The sequence below is a fragment of the Lissotriton vulgaris genome, chromosome 10 (assembly GCF_964263255.1).
Source record: "Lissotriton vulgaris chromosome 10, aLisVul1.2, whole genome shotgun sequence".
Classification (NCBI taxonomy): Eukaryota; Metazoa; Chordata; class Amphibia; order Caudata; family Salamandridae; genus Lissotriton; species Lissotriton vulgaris.
In genome coordinates this window covers 877377675-877389839 of record NC_141698.1, presented here as the reverse complement: position 1 = coordinate 877389839, position 12165 = coordinate 877377675, and positions in this window count along the sequence as shown.

Sequence of the window (12165 nt, the reverse complement as noted above, 5' to 3'; positions counted from 1 at the left end):
CAACATTTTAAATCAGGAAGTGTTGTCAGCCATCTTGTGACTCGGTTGAACCAAGTCACAAGAAAAAAAGTAAAAAATGTTTTAAAAAAGCAGGAAAAATTGGCAGGGTAGAAACACACTGATCCCTTAAGGCTGCTCAGGGGTCCCACAAAAAGCATTATTCGGCAGGATTCACATTGGATTAGCGAATCTGGCCAAAAATTTAAATAAAATTAACTGTGGGCTCCTGTGCTTCATTTATTTTAAGCCCTCGGTGGGCCAGGTCACAGGGGCAATACTAAACAATATTGGGGGGGGGCCCATGTGGGCCCCTAAAAATATTGCGGGCCCATGTGGGCCCCCAAATCCCTGGGACCGCCACCTCCCTGGAGCTAATTTTTAGAATTGCAAGGGGGCACGTGTCTCCCCCCACAGCCCCAGGGACTGCCCAATCCCCGGGGCTGAATGTAGAAAAAAGCATGGGGGTTCCAGAAAGATGGGAGGGGCCCCATGGCCCCCCTCCTGGAGCCATAAATGGCCCTGGGGACAGCCACCCCCCGGGCCAGCTCTAGCAATGTCCCAGGGTGCCCACCCCCGGGGACACTGCAGTTTTCTATATCATGGCGGGAGCCCTGCTCCATAGCAAACTCTGCTTTGCTTTATAGAAGCTGGAGCACTGAAAATGATCTTGCTTCCATGAAGCGAAGCATAATTGCTTTTGGGCAGAGGAAGCTGCATGTTTGCAGCTTCCTCTGCCCATAATCAAAGCTGGCCCCGCGGGAGGAGGAGAGCCAGCAGGGACTGTGGGGCCCTTGAGACTCCCCTCGCAGTTTCCAACGAGTTGGCTAAGCCCTGGGGGATGGGGTCTCTGAGGCTGAAAATGCCTGGGGGAAGGGGGATGCTCCGCTCCCCTCCCTTAATTTTCTTTTTTTTTAATTTGCTGGACCTCTGGGGATGGGGTCCTCTGGGCCAAAATTGGCCTGGGGAGGGGGGCCACACCGCTCCATACCCTTATGAATTAAAATAGAACCATAGGCTTAGCCCCGGGGGACGGTGTCCCTAGGGCTGAAGTCAGCCTCAGGAGGGGGGCAGTACGGCCTCTTCCCTTTTTAATTTAATTTTTAAAAATGGGTCAGGCCCTGGGGGATGGGATCCCTGTGGCACAAAAGAGTGAAGGGGAAGGGAGGCCCACACTGCCCCCTTCCTAAAATTAAACAAAAACGAAGCCGGCAACTCCCCGGAAGCCCTGCCCCTTTCTACACTACTCTGCAAATGCACCTCCTGGCGTACTTTTGGTTGGGGGTGGAAGTCCCCTTTGATGCTGTTGCTCCTTAGGGGTCAATTAGCCCAAAGGAAGGAGCAGGAAAAAACAAAATATCAGTCTTGCTAAGTTGGAATTTTAAAACATGACTCACAATCCAAGGTGATCAGATGACAATCCTACATCTTCAGTTAGCGAATAGACATGAAACCACTGTGGCCATCCCATTTAGTGAGTGCTCAGATCTATCGCTGCTTAGAGAGGAACTGACTGACCATAGTTACCGAAGTATTAACCACCATAAGGAGGGCAGAACCTTCACAGAAGAATCTGAAACCAGTTGCCAGACACTATGTGACCTGTAATGATCCAGGGATCCAGCGACGGATCAGTGCACTCACTAAATGAGATGGCCATGGGCTGGTTCCTGTCTGCTAGCTAACTGAAGATGTAGGATTGTCCACAAAAAGCCTGCAAGCTCTGAGGAAGACCTTCATCAACTATGAACAAGGCCCTATAGGAAGGTCAAAATGCGATGGCGTACATATTGGTGTGGCCAGGATGAGTTTTCTGCCCAGGTACATTAGACCTTCACACCTGCATCCTTCTTACCAAAAGTCGTGTCTGCATTTCATTTGGGCCAGTCTATTACCCTGCCATCTTTTATCCCTCCTCCATTTCCATACCAAACCAAAAGTAGTAACCTTTGTATTGGCTTGACTGCAGTTAGGCGGTGCCGAGCTATTTGGGCCATACGCGACAGCTCTTTGTGGGCTTCATTGCAGCTAAAAAGAGCAAGGTTGTGAATTAATGTATCATTCCACGTAAGGTCACCCTTTGTATTGGGATTTGCTGTGCCATGGTAAAAAAATCCTCCATAGGGCATTCATGGTCACTTCATCAGGGCTGTGTCTTCTTCCACACCTCTTTCTAGATTTGTCCTGTTTGCTGACAACTGACCGATTGCTATTTGGTTGTCATTGTAAATGCTTTCAAAACACTATTGGCTTATGTCACATGCATGGATCCTGTGACCGGTACTGTGCCAGAGGTATGTTGCATGATTCACTTCGTTAGCTGGCATGTCCCAATCCTGTCTCCAAGGGAAGTTCTGCTAGGGACTCATTATTAAAGTGAGGAATCTACAGAAAGATTTATCCGTCAGAAGAAAATGTACCTTCCATACCAATATGTTCGTAGAATGTCTTGTTGTAAGTACACATGCTCTTCATACTCCTGCCATCCAATGTTGGCCTCTGATGTGTGCAAATGTTTTTTTAATTTTTTTATTATAAAAGTTTTGAGTCAAAGATGCACTATGACTCCTCCGTTAGCGGACAATGCGCATTGGCACTGACTCCATGTTAGATTATGTTTTTCCTCCAACGGTTTCGGACATATACTGCTGGAGTTCTGAATTTTGACTTGATCTCCATGCTTCCTCTCGGGCCCAGATAGTGTAATCCAATTCCGATCCTCAGGAAAAGCATTTGTTGTCCACATTCCTGTCTGCGGCAATCTTCAGAAACTGACTTAATATCGACTCTTCAGGCTGCGCATTCCTTGTTTTCTTGTGATTTCTCAGCAAGAATGTAGCCATGAAACGAATGCCATTCCCATGCTTTCCCCAGAAACAGAGCAAATATATGTGGTACGATCACCACAAAGTTTGTAACCTCTCTCCTGACCATGACAGTGGTCAGGCCTGTCTACTCTTCTGTTTGAAGAAGATCCTTTGGTATCGACGAGAGAGAAGGTTGGTCCATTAGAAGATGCTGCAGCAAGTCTCCAACCTCACCCCAAACTTCTTCGGAGAACACCTTATGAAGAATTATCGAGTGTATTATTCCCAAGAATATATTTTTATAAAAAAATAAAATTTTAAAATCAATCCCATTATCTTTGTCATTGAAAACGTAATATGGATTTTCATCAGAAGTTTTTATTTTATTGATCATTCATTATTTAACTCTACTGACATCCCAAATAGGCTCTGGTATGCTTATCAGTGTCTTTTAAACAATATCAGGTATGTTTATTTACTACATTTTTTCTAGTAATTAATTAATGACAAACAGCTAGATTCATGAAGCATTTTTGCGGGCGCAAACGGTGCGCATCGCAGAATTCGGCCGTTTGCGCCCCGCAAAAATGGCATTTGAAATTCATCATTTTTCAAATTGCGATCACATTTAAGGAATCTCAATTTGAGATTCCTTAAATGCTATTCATGACTCAATAAAATATTGCGAATTTGCTATTTTTTGCCGCTATTTACCGCGAAGTCAGACTTTGTGGTAAATAGCGAAAACTGAGAAAAATGCACTTTTGTGCATTTTTCTCAGTTGTATGTTACACACACATGTCCTTTGGACATGTGTGTGCGCAACATGACTCTACATTTTCATTTCAGGGGTGCTACATGGTGTCCTTTGGATAGCGATTCCTTATTATTCGCTATTACAGACTCGCAAAACATGCCGATGATGAATCGGGCTGAAAGTGCAGTGAATGATCCCAAGGAAAGTTGAGCAGTTGATTAATGGGCCTATCTCCCAAGAAGAGTAGAAACATTGCTGTGAACAGATAAAGCAGGTCTGTTATTGTGTACTACATTGACGGTGCTAAACCCTTTTGCAAAACTGACTGGTTGTTCTTCGCCTTTGCTAACCCGCACAAGGGCCAGCCCATCTCTAAAACAGGCATTGCCAGGTGGAAAGTCAGGTGTATCTAAACTTGTCATTTGAAAGCTAAAATAGCTCTCTTTCCCTGTTACCCGGCGGGTGCAATCTACATACTAAAAGGCAGCAACCATGGCTTTTCTGGGCAATTTCATTAGCTGACGTATGCAAAGTAGCTACTTGATCCCTCCCATATACCTTCACTAAACATTGTTTGGCTATCTTAGTTGCACAATGGGCACTGGTTTGCCAATTGGTCCTCATGACACTGTTTCAGACATCTGCATTGTCTATGCTCTACCCACCGCTTGTAGAATGCTACTGCTTTACATTTCATGCAGAACATGTGTATGTACATCAAGACCTGATTCAAATGGAAAATGTTATAATGTTCATAGCATGTAGTATTGTATATTCACATGCGCCCATCCTCCACCTCAGAGGCATGTGGTTTTGATCACAGATCTTTCTCCTTACTAAATAACTTCCTTTACTCGTGCACATCTTGGTCAGTGGCTTCCTTCCAACACCACCTGAACACCAGGCTGAACGATGGCAAGAATTTCCTGCTCTGTAAGTATGTATTATATGATTGTCCAAGCCTAATCGCTGTTAAAATGTAATCCTGAGTGAATTTGTAATTTGTGTATATATATATACATATATATATATATATATATATATATATATATATATATATATATATATATATATATATATATATATATATATATATACATATATATTAAGGTTCACATCCTCCGCATGGCCGCGGAGACAGCGGTGCATCACAGGGGCCGAGGTAACCCTGTAGCTAGATTCAGGTTCACAATGCGTAGCCACCGCTACGCAGATGCACTCTCCTCCGGTAGATAACAGACCACTCCAATCGTCATTTGCGCATTTCTAAAGGTATTTATTAATTTACTTGCTGCATGTGAAATACGGGCAAAGGAACAAACCCCAACGCGTTTCGGCGATGCACTCGCCTTGGTCACGGGTGTCTTTTGTGATAGTGCTCAAACAATAAATAAGGTTTCTCGTGAAAAAATAGTGAAAATCAACAAAGGACTCACGCCCGCAATCTCGCAGCCATCTTGTAGTGAGGAATCTATACACATTATAATAACAGATCAGCTCTCCTCTTGTTACAAGTGTAAACAAATGAATTCATCCTTCAATCAGTGATATTTATAATCATTTGGAGCCGAACACATAGTTGTATCACTGTACTATGGAATTCATAAGTCCCAAGTTCAATATACACCATATACAATGGGCATGCTGTGTCATGATCAATAATTCATAACCTTATGCCTTGTAAAGTCTTAACAAGTCTTTGCAAAATCATAATTTGAAACATTTAAATCAAATTCATTTTATATCAGGTAAAATCAATAAGCCCCAGTGAGCAACGTTGATTTAGCTGACAATTCAGATTGTCATTATTCGTCACAAAATGAACACATACATGGGACATCAGTTATACTCCCAAGTGGGAATTCCAATTATAGAGTCAGCGCAAAATTATCAATTCATTATCACAACCCCAGTGGGAACATCGTCAAGTGAACAGCTACTCTCCCGATTCCTAGATGTAAGAAGAAAATGGAGCCAATCAGATATGTGTTTCAAAATGACCTGGTAAACAATCCAAAAGGCCTGTACGGGTCATGAATTCATAATAATATCCTAATTTTAGAAACATTGTGAATAAATTGTGAATAAAAGTTTTAAATGTAAAATCACATATGAAGCACAGAGTGAACATCAGGCATGGCGTATATTCATACATATAACTGTATACTTATTGAAAACATGACTAAGTATCTAAAACAGATGGATAATTTAGACAAAATGCCAATCTGTAAATCAAGTTAGAACTTCAGACCTATACATAGATTGATACACAGACACTCGATCCCAATTATTCCCCCAAATGCCATTTCATTTCTTCTTCAGAATTAAGGCTGCTGGGTATCTAGGTATCTAACTCAAGGATATATCTATTCTCCAGTTGTCTTAACTTACGAATCTTATCACCCCCTCTGTTCAAGGCAGGGAATTTGTAAATTACGAAGAACTTGAGCAAATTACGATTGCTCCTATGAAGCTCCTCGAAGTGTCGAGCAACTGGTGATGTCTGGTCTTTATTATCAATCGCTCTCATGTGCTCCAAAATATGTTTTTTGCAGGGAACATAGTGCTCCCTACATATTTTTTAGAGCACGGGCACATCAATATATAGACGCAATATTCAAGTAAACACGTCAGGTGTTTACTGATGTTTCTTTCTACTGCCTCCACAGGGAAAAAGACCTTTTTAACATTGTTGCTATACTTGCACGCTTTGCACTTCATGCAAGTATAGAAGCCTTGAACATCCTTACTCCTCGATTTACTTATTCTCACCTCATTTTTACTCAGTTTGTCTCTAAGTGAATGGGCCTTCCTGTAAGTCATGTCATAATATAGTTAGGCAAATGTTGGAGTGGGGGAAAAGAGGTATTCCTTAGTGGTAAAAATTGTAAGAACTCACTAAATGGTACACTTTTGTGCCAAGGTATTAATTTACACGGAACCTGCGAAGGATCTGCAAATAACCTCTCTTGAAACCTGCACAGTTCACCCTCCACAGTGATAGAACCAATTTTCAGGCAGCTATCCAATGGCAGCTACATTATGCTCAATGACCACAGCTGTTGTGACATGTTGCCAGGAAAAACTTATCTCGCTAGTGTGTCATCCAGGGTCACTTGTTGTATGCAAGTATTGTATCCAAAGAGCAAGAGAGACAGGGAGACAGAGTTATGGCCTTCACTGAATACCTCTTCCATACAAATTGATACTTTAAACAGAATGAAAGTCATTCTTTTGCAAAAAACTGTGCCACTGACCTCATTTAAGGAAACGTATGATCTGCAAGTTGCAAGGACTTCTGCAGCGATACATGCATTATTATCAACAAACTTACCAGTACATTTCGCAGAAATGTTAAGTCAAATCTTAAATATGTCTGATACCAGTGGCATCGCACATGTATTTAAGATGATGTTTTCTGGACTGTTAACACCATTTGAAGCAGTCCTTGGAATTTTTCCAAATTGTGTGCACTCTGCGTTTGGTGGTCTGCCTCTCATTTTGGGACTCGTAGCAGAAATTCTATTTTTATTCCATCTCCTCCGATATGGCAAGTCCGGTCACCAGCGATACCCAGAAGACCATGGAACAATGCCTCCTAGCCATTAGGTATCGTGAGAGAATTACACAGATTCTTGGCTTGGCTCGTTTAAGAGATTTGAACACAACTTGGTTTCTAATGTTCAGACCAATCTGGCAAGATTGCATCTTACCTGTTCTACGATGCCTGCTTTGCGGAGAGGAATGCGTGTTGGACATTTGTCTTACGCTTTCATTAGTACTGCCATCGGATGTCGACGCCTTGCTAGGTCCGGTAACGACTCATGCATCGTGTTGTCCCCAACGGCTACCAATCCTGATGATGGCATTCATTGGGGTCTCACCAGTAAGTCTAACTGAGGGTGAGATACGAGTATCAACAGGCACACAGGTACCATCTGAAATGAACATTGCTAAAGCGGCACCTGGCGCTGACGGCAATACTTCTCATCTGTGCACATTTGATCTACTTGATGAAATAGTTCCACTTTCACCTACTGTGGTAGACGATTTCTTTGCCAGCCTAGACAATCTGATGTTTTCTCCTGACACCGAGAATACCTCTTGATTCATGCACACAGAGTTCCCTGAACTCTGAAATTCGGCCTTCCCGTTTTAAAAACTAAGACTTCTAACTTTAGAACTCTATTTTTCTCTAATGATTGCATTTTTTTCTCCAAAACATTGAACTTTTTTGGCACAAAGTAACCGGCTTAAAGTAGAACTATTCTTAGAGAAAAAGAAGTTATTTTTGAACACTTCCTAGAGAAGAAATTTGGCCTTGACCTCAAAACTATAAACTATTGATATGCTATGTTATCTTATGAAATGGTCTCGACCTTTCTTCTGTATTTAAGAGCCATTTTCATAAATGTAATAAAATGATTCATTCAGTTTGCATTTCAGATATCATACTTTATGCTTAGAATGACATCATTTCCTTAAATGCGTACTGTACAAATGTTCATTTCTTCGTGTACAACCATTTCAAGTGCATTTTATGTATTTTGGGGTGGGATTGTAAACACATGCCTTAGATATGTTCAGTGCGTATACATTTAGTTTATTGAACTTAATATTGTGGAGTGGGTGTTGTAAATGAATCTAGGACCCTAGTGTAATTTTCCCGATTCATGCCCTTATATAGGTATAAATTACCCGATCCTTATATAGGCATAGAAATCATTACCATTTTTAGACTGAACCTATGCAGCCCAAATATGGAATGGCTACTTCCACTAAGTTCTGAGAATCAACAACGTTTTCTTGGAAAAACCCGCCTTCAGCAGCTAGGGACTTCCCCTCGCCTGAATACTAATTTATCTAGGAAATCATGGAGTTTTCAAAGAACTGAGTCTTTGAGTGACGTTATTAAGTCCAATCATACGTCAAACTCGGCACCTTCAAAGTATAAATATGCCTACATTTGCCCAGACAAACACACAGTGGTTTGGAGCAGATCGACTAACTACTTGCCTGACGCCCTACAGCAGCAAGTAGCGAAGGAAGCCGATCCTCTAGCTGACGCACTGAGAGACACTGTCTTTTCTCTTGCAGAGAAATCCAGCTCCAGTGTTTCCAGGCTACCCTTGCGGGTTGCTGGGAAATCGAGTCCTGAGAGAGAGATACAAGACCTCCTTCATTCTAAAACCAAGGTAGGGAGCTGATTAGACCCTTAGAGAATTCTTGGATAGATCCTTGGCAGAAAATACTAAACTTAATCTACTCCTCACTTACTTCCTCCCTTGTACTAGACTTAGGTTAGGTACACCGGGGTAGGCGTATTTTAGAAGCACCAGTTGAGTACTTGTAGTCATTATTTTATTACTGTATGTATTTTATATGTTTTAGGCAACTTATGGCTTAGAAACCATATCATGCTTTTACAGTACTACTTTATAATACTTTTTGTAATATATGCCCTGTACTTTATAACCAGTATTACAATTGTAGCAGTACATTTCTTATGCTTGAGAAAGAAGACTGTTCAATAAATACCTTTTATTGAAAACGCCCGTCTCTCTATTTTCTCAGCACCTCTGGTGAAACGAAGCATGCACAATTGACTGAGTAAAATAGTTATCTATTGTTTCCGCGACTCTAGAGATTGATTTCTTATTCTTGGGAAACAAAGTTGTCATGTTTATGCGGTTGTCAGAAACTAATCCCTTCTTGTGAATTCGAGAAAGTTTCTAGTGGCCTCTGAGCTAGCTGGCACTCTCAATTAAGTTTAATATATACGATAGAGACCTAGTCGACCTCAGTCCTACGTCTAAACTATAGTATATTTTATTCCAATGCGCAGAGCCTATTGGGAATATAGGAACTACACTACAAGATCTTCTATTATTATAAAAGCTTGCTCCTAGTAAGGGGAGGGTGGTACACAAGGCGCTATAGACCTGGTTACACTATCATTATATTATGATTTCTCCCTTTGTATTTTATGGAATTATAACAATGCTGATTGTTTTATTTCTATGCATTTGTTTGCTAATTATGGCCAAAATACTGCAAGTTAGAGTACGTAGTGAAAATAAACATTTTAAACTATACCGTCTCTCTGATTTCTCATGTTGTGGACTTGTATGAGAATAATAACGAAAGAGTGTTCTTGATTCCCACTATTCCTGAGAGTTCACTAAGTCACTTGTTCTGGGTTGTCTAATCATTGGTAGCTTCACGGTAGCACGGAGAACGAATGAGACACTGATGCTAGTCGGATTGGGGTTCTGGGCACTGAGGTGGGATTTTGGTACACCACAATACACCGAGGTCCTGGTTTCCTGCGCATAGTTCTGTGCACGAGCAGAATCCCTGCAATGGGAGGTGCCTTACTTGGCGGACCCATTGCTCATGAAAGGGGGTTTAATACTGTATTTGATTCATTGAATTGGTGGCATTCTGTTGAGGTAATAATTTTGGTGGTGTCCAAATGGTGGGGTCCCAGTGCTCAATAATTTGCAGTAACGGAGTGTGAGTTAGTAGCCCCTGCATTCTGCTTTAGAAATGCTCCCTTTCCGCCCAGACCCTGGTGTTAGTAGATTTCCTAGTGTGGATCATTATGGTGCAATTTGTCAAGTACCTGACTTGCTGTTCCTCACTGAATTGGATTGCAAGTATGAATAGGGCATAATGATTCCTGTTCTTTAGGGGATTGTAGTGTATTAATGAATTAGCTGAATCTTGTGTTAGGTGGTAGATTGCTATGGTAAATGTGAGGTTATGCGATAATAATTCTGTGTTCAAGTGGAGATTTCATCACTAGGATTTTGATGTACATTTCACAATTGTAATTTGCATCAAAGGAGTTTTGAGTTTTATTATTATTTGATTATTGGAATTGACGAAATTCAAGAACTCAACATATACTTGTTGCACTTGTATGTTGAGAGTTGTGTGAGGTGCTGAATACACACAGGAAGATTTTTTCTGAATTATCGAGTTTTCCTGTATAGGGATTTGCATATCTTGTCTGGGTAGTGTCTTTTGCTTCTCTTACACATGGGTAAATACACTCTCTATAGGTGGATTGCCACTGCACAGTGTCTTCTTTGGTATAAATTGAGGTTGACAAGTGCAGCAAAGGCGCTATTAATATTCTGTCTGAAGGGGTTGCTGATCAATACAGAACAGCGATAGAGCTTTTGAAAAAGAAGGTTCTACTGAAAGAAAGTAACTGAACAAAAACATTAAGATCTACACAAGAGCCAAAGGAGTCAGTGCATGCGTATTACCAGAGGGTCATGCACATTTTTAAGAAACATAATGAAGTCAAAGATGCTGAAAAAGATGTTGCTAGCTGTTTAGGATCCGATTTTTTATGGGCTTGTTTCCTGAGCTTAGTTCTCATATTCACAATAGTGTGATGCACTGGTAAACTGAAGGTATTGATGAGATTTCAAAATATGCCAAATACAATAGTGACTGGTTTCATGTGAATCAGAAAAAGAGCAAAGCAAAACTGATTGCTGATCAGATTAAGCAGTTTCAGAGAAATTACATGAATCAGATGATGGATTTCAATGGGTTTTGTGTTGTCTGGAATAAATGGAATATATCCGCTGAAAGGAGTGAGGACTGGAAATGAGATGGTGCAATGCCACAAAAATGGGAGACGGGTGAATAATTCTGGAATGAATACAAATATTGATCTGCTAAAGAAGAGCACTGCTTGTCATGTTTGTGGTACGATCAGCCATTGGAAGCAGGGATGTAGAATTCAGATAGAATCCTGAATGATTTTGCTCCACAGATGCAGCAAAATGTGAATCAGGTGCAGATGCAGTCAGTGGCACAAGCCCAACCAGCTTCTGTGCACAATGTGCAAACTCCAGAGCAGTTTTATATGAATTTTCCCACAGCAAACGTTTTGCATCAAACAAGAGAAATAAAATGCCTCACGGTTGGGGGTTCTAGCATAATCCATTGATTCTGAATAATGATTTTCCCCAGTTTTTCTTAAAGATGAATTGCCAGTGACAGTGCCTGAGGGGGAAGGACCATTGCATACTTGGAGCAGTACCAGAGTTAGACCAAAGTGTCCTTTACATCGATGGTGAAGTCACTGGCCACTCTCAGTGTCTTTCTTGATACTTACGGGACCTACCAGCTCTACAGCTCCTTCTGTATAGGTTCCAAACCTAGAACAGAAATTAAGTTTTAGGCATTAGCAATAAACAGATAGTTAACCAGGTTACAGCACATGTTCATGTAAAAATAGAATCAATGGCAAATAATCTTCAGTAGCTATTGTGAGATTCGAGTCCTGACAGTTTGTTGGGCAAGGACCTGCTTTGCAAGAGGAACTGCATGGTTTATTGTATACCGGGCGATGTTGCAATTAAGACCCAAGATCAAGATTCAGTTGTTTCTAGTTGTAATCAAAGATAAGGTATACTGTAAAAGAAGAGGTATGGGGTTTCACAGGAAAAGAGATATGACCCAATTAAATGTGCATAGTGTGTCAAGATAAATGTGAAACCAAATACAGCTTTCCTTTTAGAATTAAACAGTACACACTTTCAAAAGAGGGAGAAGGAACGAAGCCTGTCATTGTAAAAA